Source organism: Sminthopsis crassicaudata, chromosome 2, assembly GCF_048593235.1.
Source record: "Sminthopsis crassicaudata isolate SCR6 chromosome 2, ASM4859323v1, whole genome shotgun sequence".
NCBI lineage: Eukaryota > Metazoa > Chordata > Mammalia > Dasyuromorphia > Dasyuridae > Sminthopsis > Sminthopsis crassicaudata.
The window spans coordinates 124,929,585-124,942,447 of record NC_133618.1 but is presented as its reverse complement, the minus strand read 5'-3'; positions in this window follow the sequence as shown (position 1 = coordinate 124,942,447).

Below are 12,863 nucleotides of genomic sequence, written 5' to 3'. Positions count from 1 at the left end.
TCTAGTAGGAATATGGGATCATGAAATTCTCCATTAGAGAATGAAAAAAAAGAAAAGAAAATATTTAATCATAAAAGCATAGATATATAGCTTTAAGGAAGCTTGGAATTCATCCGATCCAGGCCCTTTCCTCTACAAATGAGAAATCTGAAGCTTAGAGAGCCTGGCCTGGGTGCCCAGGGAATGGACTGAACTCACACATGGCACCAGCTCAGTAGGTGTCCATCCACAGATTGAAGAGAATAAGACATTCACAGAAGGTATCCCACATGAGGACCATTCCCTCAGCTTTGTGCCAGGCTAAGTATTCAAGGTCCAAGCCTTGTGTCTGAGGCTCTGGTTGATTAATGCTAGAGCTGTCCAGCAGCAGATGTGGTTCTAATGCCCTGATTTTGGATTAACAGATTAAGACAATTCAAGTATCCACTCAGCCTGGGATTGCTCTATTATCAAAGGAAGGTCCTGAAGTGACATTAACTGACTTGTGTCAATCTGTTTCCTTAATGCTAACACAATTCAGCTCAAAATTTCAATAATGTATTATTTATATTATTTATAATTATTGCTTAATAAGTATGACACAATGCTAGATGATACAAAGAAGAAGATAGTGTCTGCCACAAGAAGTTGATAACCTGATACAATAGTAAAGGCTCTGCACAAATAACTATAACATAAATTAGAATGTAATAAGTACATAATGGAAATCAAACAGACTGTGAAAGCTTAGAGAAGGGAGAGATCACTTCTATCTAAAGGTACCAAGAAAGTAGTAAATAGAATTTGACCTATTCTTTGAAGAAAAAAAAAAGAATTCTAGCAGTCACAAAATGTGCAGATAAACCATTCTAGACCCAAGTTCCACATATGCAAAGATTCCCTGCTGTTCCTAGAGAATGTCCCCAACTGGTGATTTCATTGGTAAAGGAAACTCCCTGGAATATAGACTAGTATCTGCTATAGAAATGAAAGCCTTAACTACTAGTCTAGAGCCCAGCTTCTTAAATCGTGTTTTGTGGTCTCATAATCAAATGTGGGGGTCACAAAATTATGATTTATCATCAATAAAGGTTTGATTTATATACCTATTTTATATACCTTCATATCTGGGATCATATAAAAATTTCTCAGACAAAAAAGAGTCATGAGTGGAAAAAGTTTAAGAAGCTCTGCTCTAGAGCATTGAGAAGGGACTTGCCCAGCCTTGAACTCAGGAGGACCCGAGTTCAAATCTGGTCTCAGACACTTAACACTTCCTAGCTGTGTCACCCTGGGCAAGTCACTTAACCCCAGCCTAAAAAAAAAAAAAAAAAAAAAAAAAGAGAGAGAGAGAGAAGGGACTTGCCTAGAGTCCTAATGGTATCAATCAGTGCTAGTCTTGCACCAGGAACCTCCTGTCTTCAAGTCCACAGTGCCATGCTGCAAAAGTTCAGAAAGAGTAGTAGTAGGTAAGGGAAGTTAAGGAAGGAAAAATGGGGTTTTGGTTTCTAGCTATATTGGGAGAAAAAGGAGAACGAAAAATAGATGGTTATTTGCTTGGGGCAAATAGGATGATAACTCATGTCAGAGAAAAGTCAAAGCTTCTCAATGCTTATTTTCTTTGTTTTCTCTTTAAGTAAGGAAGACCTTTATACAAGAAATAACAGAACAAATTGTAATGTCCAAGATGAGTAAGATCACAAATTGGAATCTATCTACAAATATCATTCCAAATTTCAAAAAAGAGACAGGGACAGCTTGTGATCTCTATTTCAATTCATACAAAAATACTACAAAAGATCACTTAAGAGTTGGAAAGTGTTGAAGAGGAGGAGGAGAAAGAGGAGGAAGAAGAGGAGGAGGAAGAGGGGGAGAAGGAGGGAAGAAGAGGTAGAGGAGGAGGAAGAGGAGGAAGAAGTGGAGGAGGAGGAGGAAGAGGAGGAAGAAGTGGAGGAGGAGGAGGAAGAGTGAAGGAGGAGGAAGAAGAGGTGGAGGAGGAGGAAGAAGAGGTGGAAGAGAAGGAGGAGGAAGAGGTGGAGGAGGAATCAATTACAAAAAGTCAATTAGAACAGATCATGCCATATTAATCTCATTCCCATTTTTTAACAAGATTACTAAACTAGCATAGAATGGATTAGACAATGAGATTAATTCAGAAAGGCTTGAATGCCCAAATTCAAAGATTAGCTGTTAATTCATTGTCAATATGGATGGAGATTTATAGATGTCCCAGTGGTCTGTGCTAGTCTCTATGTTCTTTAAGATTTTTGTCAATGATTTAAATAAAGGCATAATAGTTCATCACATTTACAGATCAGTTTGATGGATTAGAGCAACAGATTAAATCTAGTAAGGTGAAATTCAGCAATCTAGCACTTGGATATAAAAAGTCAACTTCATGGGGCAGCTAGGTGGCGCAGTGGATAGAGCACCAGCCCTGAATTCAGGAGGACCTGAGTTCAAATCTTAACACTTCCTAGCTGTGTGACCCTCGGCAAGTCACTTAACCCCAGACTCAAAAGAGGAAAAAAAAAAAAAAAAAAAAAAAAGTCAACTTCATAAAGTTAAGATGGAAGAAAGCATGGATATCAGTTTTAAAGTTTAAAGGGGTCTGGGGTGTTAGTGAGCTCAAAGTTCAATATTAGTAATGTGATATTACAGGCAAAAATAATTATGTGATCTTGGACTGCAATATAAGATGTGGCTTCCAGAACAGGGAGGTGATAGTCACAATGTACTTTGTTCTTAATAGATCTCATCTGGAATTTTGGGTTCAGTTCTGATCACCAAATTAAACCTGGAAACTCTCTAAAGGAAGTTATTTGTAATGATGAAATGCTTTAGATCATGAAATATTAAAATCATTTGGAGGAACCAGACTTATTCAACCTATATGAAAAAAGATTCAGCAGGACCATGATAGTTATTCTTCAAGTGTTTAAAGGGCTGTCAGAGGGATGTCATTTGTTCTGTTTGCCCTCAAAACACAAAACCAGGATCTTCAAGTAGAGGATGAATGATCACTGACAGGCATGTCATAATAGAGATTGGTTTTGTTTATGGGTTTAACTAAATGGTCACTGAGGACACTTCTATCTCAAATGCTATAATTCTGGGATTTAGTTCTACAATTTCTTTGTTTGCGAATAGCTACCAAATTATGAATCTTATCTTCCCTGCTAGATTGTAAGCTCCTAGAAGGTAGAGACCAAGGCTTATTTATCTTTGTTTACCCCAAACTACATTGAATAGTCTTTCACATAGGATCATAGAAACAGAGATTTAGAGCTACAAGAGACCTTAGAGTCCCAATTATGTTGAAATACATTTATCAAAATATCTTAAAAATAAGTCCATAGACCCCAGCTTAAGAATCCTGGCTATAGACAGATCATATTATTTGAAAAGATAATAGCTCCTCTGTCACAGTTCCATGACTTTTGGCTACAGAGTTCTATGATCTCTTGCACAGGAATAACCAAGATAATAAGGGAGAATCAAAAACTGTTGTTAGCAATAGAGCTATTACTGACATATACAATACCGGGAAGAACATTGGCACAGAACTATAGTGGAAGAGTCATGGCAGATTCTAGACTTGTGTAATCTATTATGTACAAATTTCAGGTAGGGTTGCCAAAATAAAAATGCTGTCCATAACACGTCAGGAGGAAATAACTGACTTCTGCCTAAGCAAGATAAATACTAATCACTTGACAACCTTCATCTCAGCTGACTCTCAGTTAATTAACTATTTTTCCTCTCTCTATTTCTCTGTGACCATAATATATATTTAGTAGGCCAGACCAAAAAAAACCCAAAAAGACAAAAAAAAAAAAAAAAAAAAAAAAAAAAAAAAGCATCAGTTCCATGTGCTTCTGTGTGTAGGCAGCCCCAGAACAGAATAAAAGATTCAGGGCTATTACCACAGCTTCCACTTGCTGGGTCCTCTGCTTGGCTGCCATGGCTTCCTTAATGAGATAACAACCTCTAATAAAAATCATTAAACATTCAAATTTTAGAATATTTCTATGCTTTCTGTCTTGATTTTTCCTTGATGTGTAAATTGATATTTAAGCAGCAGATGGTATTGTGAATCACAAAGCTAATCAAAGACAAGATTGGGTAATTTTAACATTTGGGGGGAAAAAATGAATCGGAGAATTTTGGAAGTGTTGAGCTATTCATAGAATCTTAGAGTCAGAAAGTAACTTAGAAATCTAGTCCATCCTCAGCTCATTGAAAGAATCCCCTCTATTCAGAAATGCTTATAGGTGTTCATTCAATCTCTCCTTAATTCCCCCCCCCCCATTGGCAGGAAGCTAATCACCTTATAAAGTAGCCCATCCAATTTTGTTGTTGTTGTTCAGTTGTTTAATTTGTGTCTAACTCTTCATGACCTGATTTTGGAGCCTTCTTGGCAAAGATGTTGGAGTTTGTTATTTCTTTCTCCAGTTCATTTTACAGATGAGGAAACTGAGACACATAAAGGTTAAGTGACTTGCCCAGGGTCACATAGTTAATGTCTGCAGCTGTATTTGAACTCGGGTCTTCCTGACTCCAGGCCCAACACTTTTTCTCCTGTTCAGTTTTGTTCTGAAGGTCTTTCCTATGCCAATTTAAATTTTCTCACAACAAATTTTAAAAAATCTGACCATATGCCAAAGCAATTTTTAATACAGTAAACATTAAATTTGAAAGAGAATGTAGGATGCCCATGTAGCATTTTGCATATATTTCCAAGCATTCTAATTCTTCTCTCTGGAGCTACATAGAATGAGTCTAATTCCTCTTCCCTATGACTGCCCTTTAAATAAATTCAATGTATTTAAATGTTATTTAATTTAAATACATTGAATTTATTTAAATAAATTCTATTCAACTCAGGAATAATTTATTTAGTATCCACTATGTTCAAGGGAATGTATGAGTATTCAGGGAATACTAACACCTCCTTTTCAGAGCTGCTCATCCACCTTGATGTCTACCTAAACTGCCCAACCTCTTACCTGTGGCTTTAAGAAGCTGTAGCATGTGCAGGAACTATATGTTGTAAACTACTTGAGCCAATGAACTGAACCAGTTTGAGCGTGGCCACAAAAGCAGCTGAAACAGGTGCCCTTAGTGCTTGGTGAGCCATCAGAAACACGGAAGTCATCCACTGCATTCTGAGCCATCCCGGGTTGATTTGACTTAGTTTTACACTGGACTTCAATGACTCTAGAAGAGAGTGAGACTAATGACTTAATCCAACTACCTCACTTAAATCCAATTTATGAATGAGACAAAAGACATCAGCCATAACTATTTTATCCTCCTCAAAAGAAAGTGAGATTAAAAAAAAAGAAAGAAAGAAAGAAAATGAGATGTGCAAATTTGGAGACCTTTCTACTCCAAATGTCCACATGGACTGTTTGTGCCTGACCCGTAGTGGAGTCTTCTAGGCTCAGTTTGATCAGCCACAGTTGGACATACTGTACCTTGACCCCAATATAATGATGTCATTTTTCAAGTATGAAGGATAACAACCACCAGTCAGGTGACAAGCATTTATCAGGCACCTACTATGTGTCAGGCACCAAGCTAAGCTTTAGGGATACAAAAAGCCAGTCCCTATGCTCGAGGAGATTGAATTCTACTTGGGAATTCTTCTGGGTCAGTGGCTAATAACTGGTGTCAAAGAGATAACCAATTGTGTGTTCCCCATCACTCGAATTCAGATTATTATGTGTTAAGCCACATCAGGGAAATAAAGACTGATTGATCCTACATGCAACACAAGACCTAAAGAGATTTTATTCAGGGATATTCAAGAATATGACAGATGGACTTTGGACAGATTACAAGTGCAAGACACAGCTGATGAAGGACCTGGGCCAGTACAGGTACCTCTAGCCCAGGGGGCAAGTTATATCCTGGTCACTAGAATCTCTGAAAACATGGGGATACAAGCACTGACCTCTATGTGAATTTCATGGGACAAAGTAGAAGTGAAGGCTTAATTGTCCAATTCTATCATCTCTGATGTGCTACTTCTGAACTTTGCTTTAAATTCTCCAAAATTACAATTAATGGCATTTGATGACCTCTTTTATTCCAGTTTTCTTCATAGTTCATCACTGGTTACATATTTCAGTCTGTTCACATCTACCATTTGCCTGTCTATTGTCTTCTGTAGAGTATTCATTTTTAATTCTACAGAGAATTTTATATGCCATGTTTCACTGGCATACAATGACATTAGTATTAAAAAGGGGGATTAATATGAAAAAACATTCTGCATGATTCTATGTGTATATCCTATATCAAATTGCTTGATGATTTAGGGAGAAGGGAGGGGAGAAAATTTAGAACACAAATTTTTAAACACACAAAGAAAACAATGAATATTAAATTGGTTTTTACATATAGCTGGAAAAAATAAAACATTACAAAAAATTGGGTGATTGACTTGTAAGGGAGTAGTCTAAAAAGCAATTATACTCTCTAAGGATGACTAGCGGCAAGAAACAATGCTAAGTGGAGCCTCTGGCTTCAGAGGCAACTATGGAGGAAGCACTGGGTTTTTGAGAGGGAGTCATTCTCTCTGGGGAAAGAATTTAATTTCTCTCTCCTCTTCTTCCCTATCAAGGTCAATGTTGCAAAAACATATTATCCAAATTAGAGACACATACCAGCAGGGAGAATGCTCCAGAGAATCTGTGAGATCTAGTTCTGGCTTTTAGGAGTTAGGAACAAGCCCAGGGAGTCCAAAAGTGCCACAAAGAATATTGGGACCCTATAGAGCTAAAGGCTATGTGTGTTTCCTGGGCTATGTGTGTGTCTGTTATTGTGCTTTATGTATCTCCCCCAGTGTCTACTGTATGGTTATGAGAGTATTTATTCCAGTTTTATGGGGGAAAGAGCATTTTGTAGCTACTGTTATTATGATGTCATCTGAGTAAATACCTTTGCTTTAAGCTGACTATTATAGGTAAACATATCAAGGAGAATCTATAAACTATAATTTTAGAATTGAAGAATAACTTGAACCTAAAAAGAATAAGAGTAACATGATGAGGAGCAGTTACATAAAGTGAAAAAAAGACTTGGAGTTTTTGTCCTTATCTTGTCTGGAGAAACTGACAACCAAAAACTGGAGAATTCTGGAGACTCTTTGCCTGAAAAATTGCTCAACTGGATGAATATACCACAAGGCATAGAGGACCAAGGAATAGCATATTATTGGAGAGAGTGTAATAATTGCCATCCTGCCTTCAAACTTTTGACTGAAAGGGATTAAAGCTTAAGGAATTAAGCAGAGTTCCAATGATCTTGTGATGAAGAGAGCTATCTGCACCCAAAGAGAGGACTGTGGGAACTGAGTGTGGTTCACAACATAACCTTCTCACTTCTTTTATTGTTGTTTGCTTGTATTTTGTTTTCTTACTCATTTTCTTTCCTTTTTGATATGATCTTGTGCAGCAAAAGAATTGTATAAATATGTATAAATAAATAGATAGATAATATATATATATATGTTAACATGTATAACATATGTTGGATTGCTTGCCATCTAGGGAAGGGGTGGGGAGAAGGAGGGGAAAATCTGAAACACAAGAATATGCAAGAGTCAATGTTGAAAAATTATCCATGCATATGTTTTGAAAATAAAAAGCTTAAAAAATAAAAAAATAATTACTTTAATCCTAAAAATGTTTTTTTAAATTAAATTTTAAAAAAGGAATTAGGCAGGAGCAGTCACAGGAACCTTCATATTCAGGACTGATAAAACTTTCTTTTATAAGATTTTGAATTGAGAATTTGAAGAAGGAAGTGAATCTTAGTATACTGAGTGCCATGTATATATTTTTCCAGATTTCCTGTAGGGGCCATAAGTTGAAAGAGTGGGAAAATTTCTCAATGCAGTGGTACTGCTGGGTCATTAGAATCTTTTATACAAATGTTAGTCATTTATTGTGAAGAAAATCTACTATAAGCTTTAACATGCTAATAAAATTAGGTATTGGGGTAGTTGTTATTTTTGTTATCCACTTTTTCCTCTGGATTGACTAACTATATGAAGTTAAACAAAAAAGAAATCACTTTAAACTTCAGTTTATGTACCTATCTCATATGGTTGTAATGAAATTACATTGTCCAATTTTGAAAGACTTTAAAACTAATCAATGTAAAAAGTGCTATCTATCTCCAGAGAAAGAACTTATAGATGCCCATTAAGACATACTATTTTTATCTTTCGTTTTTGTGTGTTTTTTTCCTTTTTTTGGATTGTATCTTCTTTTATAACATAACATAACTAATATGTTTTGCACGATTGCACATGAACAACCTATATCAAATTGCTTACTCTCATAAAGGAGAAGCAGAGGGAGAGTGGGAGAAAACCTGGAACTCAAATTTTTTTAAAAATGAAAGTTAAAAATTGTCTTTATATGTAATTGGGGAACATTAAATATTTTGTTAAAAAGAAATTTCATCAATGCAATGAACAGTCATAATTATGACTGGTAGTAAAACAAAAAAATGCCTCTTGGGAAAGAGGTGGAGGGCTATGGATGCTGATTGAAGTCTTCATTATTTGGTGTGACCAATGTGTTGATTTGTTTCACCTGATACATGTATTTTTTAGTAGAGAGGGTTCTCCTGGGGTTAGTCACTGGGAAGCAAAAGTGATGTATTAAAAAGAAAGTAGCATCAATGAAACACCTAAAAGGAGAATAAGAAGTTTCTCATGAAACGTTATAGAATTGTGAGATTGTAACTGTTACTGTTATGGCTGAGAAGCACGGACTCTGCCTGGAGGTACCCTGCTCCCGCTCTTCCTGTGGAAGACTCTGAGAGCTTTGCTTTCTGTTTGTCCCACCTACCAAACAGACATTGCCCTCACACAGCATCTAAAATTCTTGCAAATTTAAATTTGCTGAGATCCTTGAGCTCCTTTCAGAGTTGAAGCCCCGCAGCAACCAAGACTGCCAGTTTGAGGGCAGAGGGGAGATAGCGATTACTACTTAGTTCTCTAAGAAGAAGGATTTTGACAGGGCAGCAGAGGTTTCCTAGGCAACAGCGACTTGGGGGGCACCCAGCTGGCTTCCATGATAACTGGCTCTGACAGCTTTGATTGCAATGAGAAGGTTTATGGCCTCAATTGGCTCCCTCAAATTGAACCCTCCCTCCTGGGGTTACTTTATTTAGAAGTGTTGTTTGGATGCAGAGCCTGAGATGCTGTGGGTGCTGAGATAAGAGTTCTTTGTGCAGTTTGATTTGCTGGGGTTCCTCACAGAATCCCAAAAAGTAACCATAGAAGAGTCTCAGCCACTCTGAAATGCAACCTGTATCAGAACAGGAATCTTTTAAAATCTTTGAAAAGTGTCCATCCACTTTCATCTGTCTCAATCAATACCTCCCAAGCTAACTGCAATAATAAGGATGTTTTCCCTTATATGGAGCTGGTTTGATTCTCTGTAACTTATACCTATCTTTCTTAGTTCTTCCTTTGAAATATTTGAAGACAATGAATAGCATATTCTAAAATTTTCTCTTCCTCAGACTAAACATCCCTAGCTCCTTTAATTGTTCTTTCTTTAGTGTAGTTTGTTCCAATTATTGTGTATTGGCTTTGATCCTCAGAGGACACAGGAAGGCTAGAATTAAGAATAATGGTCAGAGAAAACACTCCTTTTCAACAACCCAAAAGGTGATTCTACTCATGGACATTACTACATGGTTAATATCAAAATCTGATTGATTATATACTTTGAAACCAAAAGTGGAGAATCTCTATACAGTCAGTTAAAACAGCCGGAGCCATCTCCACTGAGATTATGAGCTGCTTCCTGTAAAATTTAGACTTAAATTGAAGAAAGTAGGAAAAACTCTATAACTGCATAGGTATAACCTCTATAAAACCCCTTTTGAATATGAAGTAGAAGTGATGAATAGATGTAAGGGATTTGATCTGGTAGACAGAATGCCTGAAGAATTACAGAGATTTACAATATTGTACAGAAGATAGCAACAACAACAACAAAATATCCCAAAGAAAAAGAAGAGCAAGAAAGCAAATAAAAATAGTTGAGGAAAGCAAAAGAGAAAAGGAGAAATAGAAAGATAAATTTAATTGAATGCAGAATTCCAGAGAATAACAAGGAGGCATAAGGATTTCTTAAGTGAGCAATGCAAAGAAATAGAAGAAAACAGTAGATTGGGGAAGGAGAGAGATCTCTTCAAGGAAATTGAAGAGGAGAATGTTTTATGAAAAATGGGCATGATGAAAGAAAAATGGTAGAGATTTAACAGAAACAATAGAGATTAAGAACAGGGTGATAATAATACAGAAGAACTAAATAAGACTTAATATCACTGATAATCTTGATGGTGTGGTTACTAGATCAAGAAGCTTACAACCTATAAAATTAAGTCAAGTGGGCCTTAGGAAACATTACTAACAACAATAAGGTGATAGAATCCCAGCTGAGCTATTTGAAATCCTAAAAAATGATGCTGTTAAAGCACCTCACCCTACATGCCTGCAAATGTGGAAAACCTAGCAGTGGCTACTAGATTGGAAAAATCAGTTTATATCTCAATTCTAAAGAAGGGCAATGGCAAAGCACAATTGTGCTCATTTCACATACTAGCAAAGTTATGCTTAACATTTTATAAGTTAAACTTCATCAATATGTGAACCAGAATTACCAGAAGAGCAGGCTGGTTTTTAAAGAGACAGAGGAACTGAAGATCAAATTGCCAACATTTGCTGGATTATAGAGAAAGCAAGGCATTCCAGAAAAGTATCTACTTCTATTTTTTATTTATTACATTAAAGTTTTTTGACTGAGTGGATCAAAACAAAATGTGGCACGTCCTCAAAGGGATAGGAGTATCAGATCACCTTACTTGTTTCCTGAGGAATGAGGGTCAAGAAGCAAATTAGAACCAAACATGAAATAACTGGTTGGTTTTAGATTGGAAAGTATAACAAAGATATATAGTGTCACCTTATTTATTTAACTTATATGCACCATGTGAAATACCAGGTTAGATGAATCAAAATCCAAAATTAAGGTTGTCAGGAGAAATATCAACAATCTCAAATATGCAGATGATTACATTTAAAGATTTTAAGTCTTTTGATGAGGATGAAAAAGAAGAGTGTAAAAGTTGGATTGAAGCTTAACATTAAAAAAAAACAAAACTAATCTCATGGCAACTGGTCCCATTCCTTCTTGGCAAATAAAAGGAGAAGAAATGGAAGGAGTATTAGTTTTTTATTCTTGGGTTCAAAGACTACTGCAGTTGGCAATTGAAATTATGAAATTGAAAGATGAATGTTCCTTGGAAAGAAAACTGGCAAATCTGGGCAGCATACTAAAAAGCAGTGATATCAACTTGATCAGAAAGGTCCATGTAGTCAAAACTATGATTTTTCCAGTAGTAACATATGGCTCTGAGAGTTGGATTATAAAGAAAGCTGAATGCTTCATAACTTGAATTATAGTGCTAGAGAAAAACTTTTTAAGAGTTCTTTGAACAGTAAAGTCAATACTTTAAACAATTCATTCAGGTTATTCACTAGAAGGGCAAATATTGAAGCTGGAGTTTAAATGCCTTGGTCACATAAAGAGAAGACAGGACTCATAAAATATCATAATGTTGGGAAATATTGAAGGCAAAAGGAAAATGGGATGGCAGAAGATGAGATAAATAGTATCATGGAAGCAGAAAACATGAACTTGAACAGACTTTGAAAGATAGTGAAGGGAGTAGTGTGCTATGGTCCATAAGATCATGAGGTGAATAAATGACTGAACAACAACTCTTGGCTTAGGTTCAAGCAAATTACTTTTTTAGGTAGTACACAATCCATGGTGGTGGACTGAGAGAGGGGAGTGGCACAAAAGTACTTCCTATTGATCCAAATAGTGTTTATAATAAGAATAACTAACTTTAATAAACTGACCTACCTAAAGCTTTATGAACATAGATACTGAGAGCTTGAGATTCTGTTGTTCAATCATTTCAATTGTATGTGACTCTTTTTGACCCCATATGGCTTGCTATTTCCTTCTCCAGCTCATTTTACAAAGGAATAAACTGAGGCAAACAGGATTAGGGGACTTGTCCAGAGTTACACAGCTAGTAAAGTGTCTGAGGCTGAAGTCGAACTCAGGAAGATGTCTTCCTAACTTCAGGCTGAGCATTCAATCCACTTTATCACCCACCTGCCTTAGCACTCTGAACAAAGCACAATCCTTTCCTTGAAATTAATTTGAACATAGTTAATGATGAGTATTAAAGAGAGCTCTCTGATTTTGGTTAAATCAATCCAGTTTTCTCACCTGTAAAAGAAGGAGATGAGACTTGTTAACAACTAAGGTGTCTTTTGGCTCTTTTTCTTATCTTTTTTAAAATTAATTTTATTATTATAACATTTTTGACAGTATATATGCTTGTACTCCCTTCTTTTCCGAATTTTTCCCCTCCTTCCCTCCACTCCCTCCCCCAGATGGCAGGCATTCCCATACAAAATATGTTATAGTATATCCTAGATACAATATATATGTGCAGAACTGAATTTTGTTGTTGTTGTTGTTGCAAAGGAAGAATTGGATTTGGAAGGTATAAATAACCTGGGGAGAAAAAGATAAGGTGCTCACAGTTTACACTCATTTCCCAGTGTTCCTTCTCTGGGTGTAGCTGATTCTGTCCATCATTGATCAATTGGAATTGGATTAGCTCTTCTCTATGTTGAAGATATTCACTTCCATCAGAATACATCCTCATCTAGTATTATTGTTGAAGTGTATAGCAATCTCCTGGTTCTGCTCATTTCACTCAGCTTCAGTTCATGTAAGTCTCTCCAAGCCTCTCTGTATTCATCC